The sequence below is a fragment of the Phyllostomus discolor genome, chromosome 12 (assembly GCF_004126475.2).
Source record: "Phyllostomus discolor isolate MPI-MPIP mPhyDis1 chromosome 12, mPhyDis1.pri.v3, whole genome shotgun sequence".
NCBI classification, from domain to species: Eukaryota; Metazoa; Chordata; class Mammalia; order Chiroptera; family Phyllostomidae; genus Phyllostomus; species Phyllostomus discolor.
In genome coordinates, this window is record NC_040914.2 from 44,254,701 (window position 1) to 44,259,699 (window position 4,999).

A 4,999-nucleotide genomic window follows, 5' to 3' on the forward strand; every position below is an offset into this window, starting at 1 on the left:
GGCTGAGGCCCGACGGGCAGGGGCAGGGCAGAGAGACCCTGGGCCGCAGTGGGGCAGGAGGAGCAGTGTTTAATGAGGAGGCCGAGGGACCCTGTTGCCGGCTGACGGAGGGGGAAGGACCGGGAAGGGTCAGCTCAGTGTCCAGAACAAAGGAACCCTGGACCGTGGCGTGCAAAGCTTGGCTCGTTTTTTTCCTCCCGCATCTCCGGTGACAGCCTTCTCTGTTTGATGGCCATTTGGAGGTCACTTGCATCTGCTCCCTGATTGTTTTCTCGCTAAGCTTCCTTTATGCAGAAAAATGATAATGCATTTAGGATGCTTTCAAAAGTCTCCAGGGGGAATTAGTTTGTTTATCGGATTACGTATCTCGTGGGGAGACCAACAAGGAAAAACACAGGCCTCCTGGCCAGTGCTGCCCAGGGAGGGCCGTGGGAGGGTGCGGCCTGGGGGTCCCAGCGGGCTCCCCCCCGAGCTCCCTGTGCTGAGCTGTGATCCGTCCAGACACGAGTCACCAGGTCACCATCTCCAGTGTCGTCTCTCAAGGCGTCTGCACCGTGGTGCCTGCCATTCTCCGGGACCCGAGCGCAGCCGTCTGCTCTAGAACGTTCCCTGGTGGCGGTGCATCCTGACGTAAACGCCCCAAGGGCAGCAGTTCGGCCGCCCAGTTTTACTCACCACCCCATGTGCCGGGTCTGTGTTATCCCTGTTTCCAGGCCGGCAGGGCCGACGTCCCAAGATCCTGTCGTCGCCAGTGGTAGCGCATCTTCCTCTCTCCACCTCGTGATGGAGACCAGCGGCCAGATCCCGTCCCTCCTGCGGCTGGGAAGCCACCCCATGTCCCCGGTCCCAGCTGGCCGCTCCCCTCGTCCGCAGTGACTAGGCCCTGCGTGCGAGGTGGGCTGCCACTCCGGTCTGTTCCGTAGGTTCGCACGTGTGCGGTCTGGAGGGGTGACATTTGGAGACTGTGTTGTGTCTCGGGTGAGACAGCTCGCACAGTGCGTGTCGGGCAGCGGACTCTCTTTGCAGGGCGTCTGCACGGGTCACGTTAGCTCTGAGAAATAGTTTCAGAGTCAGCCTTCATGGCGAAGTTCAAATATTGTTAGTAACGGTCCAGCACTGGCCACTGCAGAGGTTCTGACGAAGTCACTAGGCTCGCGGCTGTGTCAATGAGTGTCCCAATGAGGGACTGAGTGTCACAGACCCCGACGGACCCCCCACAGACCTGCTCACGGTGCCTGCTCCCTCCCCAGCTATTCGCAGCCGGAGGTTTCAGGGGAGTTCAACAGCAACAACAACCGGATCATTTGTTCTCGAGTCTGTACAAATGGCGTCTCGTCGGCGTAACCGGAAACAGTGGATTCTTGAGCATCTTCTCCCGGAAACGTTTCCCAGACCCGCAGTGGGACCTCAAAACTTCAAACAAAGCTGCTCGTGGAGCCCCTGGCGCAGCACCGCGGGCGAGTAAACACATCTCAGAAGCGGGAAGTCTTGTCCCGGGAAATCCAGGCTGGAAACTCGTCCCTCGGGAACAGGGAGCGCGGCACTGCCGGCGGGACTCTGGCATGCCCGGGGGGGGGGGGGGGGGGGGGGCGGCAGGGGCGGGGCGGGGGGGGTGTCCGTGTGCCGGAGCAGAGCTCACTGAGCGACAGGGGACCATCCCCTTAATGGGTGACGCAGGGGATGCATGGGTGTTTTCGTTCCTGTAAGCCCAGCCGTCTGATGGTTTTTGTTAGAACCTCCTGGGATTTATGACAAAATCTTACTCTTTTTTTTTTTAACTGAAAGGAATGTGTACGTTACACAAATAGATCCCCCTGCATCTCCTCTCCCCTCCTCGCCTCCCTCCTCCCAGGGCAGAGACCCACTCAGCAGCTGGTGGAGGAGGTAATAGTTTGAGCTCGTTTTGCCATTAGATCCTGAGTGTTTTTGAATGTCCCAGTTGTCAGCATTTGGGGCATTTTAGTCATTTTGTCTGTGGGCACATCCTGGCTTAACTTGAAACCAGCCAGCACATCCGAAGCCTCTAATCAGATCTCCGGTGGAAGTCAAATGCCCGGGGGTGATCTGTCCCCTGGCGCCCCGCCTGCCCTCCCTCCCCGTGTCTGGGCCTGGGAGCCGAGGGAGTCAGAGCCGAGAAGGGGTGGGGAAGCTGGCCCCATCCCCGCACCAGGAGGGAGGGAGGGAGGGTGGGCGGTGGCAGCAGCCTGGCCAGCCGGCCCCAGAACGCCTGTGGCCCTCATGAACAGTCCCCAGATTCGGTCACTTGAAGAACTCGTTTTAGCAAGAATCGTGAAAACATACCTTATCAACATCCTGTAAAGAGAGTGACTTTCTTTTAACAACATACTTAACTTTTTAAAATGATAGGCTATCCAGTAATTTCAGTTCTGGAAAATTTAATTCCAAAAAAGTGGTGTTTTTTTCTAAAAGCAGAAAAAAACATCCCTGGCAAAAAGTGCACATCCTAGTGCAAAATGGGTGTGTGGCACGTGGGCCACAGTCCACGGTTTCGTGTGTGGTAAACTCTCCCACCAGCGCCTGTTGTGAAGGGTGTCCACGGGAAAAGTTTCAGAGGCGTGGCGATTGCTGTAAGGTACACAATTTGTGGAAATGTGAAGGGAAATGCAAAATGCAAGAAAACTGCAAAATGTATAACTACAAAGAAAAATAGACTTGGGCCCTGGCTGGTGTGGCTCAGTGGATTGAGTGCTGGCCTGTGAATCAGAGGGTCACTGGTTCGATTCCCAGTCAGGGCACATGCCTGGGTTGCGGGCCAGGTCCCCAGTAGGGGGCGGGTGAAAGGCAACCACATACTGATGTTTCTCTCCCTCTCTTTCTCTCTCCCTTCTCCTCTCTAAAAAATAAGTAAATAAAATCTTTTAAAAAGAAAAAAAATAGACTTGGGAAAAACTGAAAAAGCTAACAGTTAATTTCATTAAGCAGTATTGTTCTAGGTGGTTTTTCCTGTTTCTGATTTTTCCTGCTGCTTCTATTTTTTTTTTTCATTTAGTGACTACACGTTATTTTTATAATAAAAAATGTTTAGGGATTTACATTTGTTTAAAATTAGGCAAAAGAATGGGATGATTGATTCCTGTCAAAAGTAGTCATTACTTATCCTTAATCATCCCAGTTAACTTATGGTTTAGACATTAAAAATAGGAAAATGTCTTCAGATAAACCCATTTTATCACACCCGTCCTGCCCAACAGACTCATCTGAGTAAACATGCAAAGGAGTGGCTGGGCTGCAGTACTTTGCTTCAGTGGGTCCCTGCAGCGTCTCAGAATTTGCTGCGATCTCGCTACCCCCCAAACAAACATCCACACGAGGAAGAGACAGAAATGTTCAAAACAACTAGTTGGCCAAAATAAATATAAAATATTCCAAATTTTGAATAAATACTTGAAAGCAAGGCAGAGAGAAAAAGGATGGAAAAAACCCTGTGAGATGTTGGGAAGTCGTCCCTTTAAGTAAAGCTCCCTAGAAGGACGCTGTCCCCAAACAGAAACTGTCCTGTCACACGCGTCCTGTGCTCCATCTGACAGGCACAGACTTCATCCAGTGTCACCGGTAGGCCCGGCGGCCGCAGGGGGACCGTGGGCAGGTGGCCTGGCAGCAGAGGCCCCGGGTATCCTGACGCAAGGCCAGCTCCGGCGCCGGGCTCCGCGTGGTCCTCGCTCCTTGACCCTCGGTCCGGACACCTCTAGGGCACCCCCCCACCCCGCCACCCTCAGGGCTCCGCCCCAGGGCCCGGGCTCGCCTGTGCCCAGCGGCGTGTGCGGGCGGCAGAGCCGTCTCAGGACTGTGAGTGAGCCCCTGGAGGGAGGAAGGAAGGCAGCCCCCTGCCGAGCGCCCGCCCCCGGGGTCTCTTCTGCCCCGAGGCTGGTGCCCGCCCACCGCGCACCCCCTCGCCTGTCCGCAGCGTCAGCCGTGCGTGCGGGGCGGACTGCGCAGCAGAAACCACCGTCTCGGTGTGTCCCGCGCCGTCCTGCCCACTCAGCCGCCGTGCGAGTGACTTCGCTGCAAGCACGCCGCCTCCTGGGTGAGTCGGGACCCCACGGTGTGCGCTGTGAGGCTGGGGCCCTCCTGGGCGTGGGGGTGAACCCCCGAGTGGAGAATCCTGCGGAACCGTGGTGGCTCCACGGGGCTGGGGGTGGGGGCCTGTCGGCGGCCAGGGCAGTGCGTGCCGTTCTGGGAGGGAGGGGGGGAGGGGGAGGGGAGCTGCTGGTCCGGCGGAGGAAGGACCAGGGCGGCCTGGGCCCCCCAGTTCACAGCAGGTGGCTTCTTGTCAGGGTGCCTGTGTGCTCCCCTCGCCTCCCCCACATTCCTCGTTTCCTGCCGTGCAACTCGGGGGGGCCTCCTGGTTCCCCTTGGCCTCCGTGTCCCGCCACACTGGGTGGGTGCAGAGTGCGGTGAGGTGTCCGTGCAGTGTGGCGGTCCTGCTGAGGCCCTCGGGCGTGACGTGCCCTTTCTGCAGGCTGCTCTCAGGCGGCGGCCGGGAGGAGCAAGCGTGCAGGGGCGGCCGCAGCAGGTGTGTTGGCAGTGGGTGGGCCCAGGAGAGGCACACACAGGGTCTGTGGTCGCGTTCCACCAGCATTTCTGTAGGTGCCGCTCGTTGAGAAGAGAAGAGAAGAGAAGAGAAGAGAAGAGAAGAGAAGAGAAGAGAAGAGAAAAGAGAAGAGAAGGGAAGAGGAAGCTGATGACAACACAGAAAACAAAGTGTTTCGACCCCGCCTTTCCGGAGCAATGCGGTGTGTGTGAGAGAGTGGCCCAGAATCCGGCTCCTCCTGAGCCCCTTTCCCGAGCCACAAACTGGGGGAGAAAAAACCTGCGCTCTGCACCCCCCGAAGCGTTTTGGGGACACCGGCCACGGCAGCCAGCATGCAGCGCTCGCGAGCCGCAGACCCCTGTTCTGGCAGAGACGGGCTCAGAGGCGCTTCCTGGCCGACGCCTGGGCCCCCTGGCCACGCCCGCCGCCTCGGCCGTCCCGGACTCC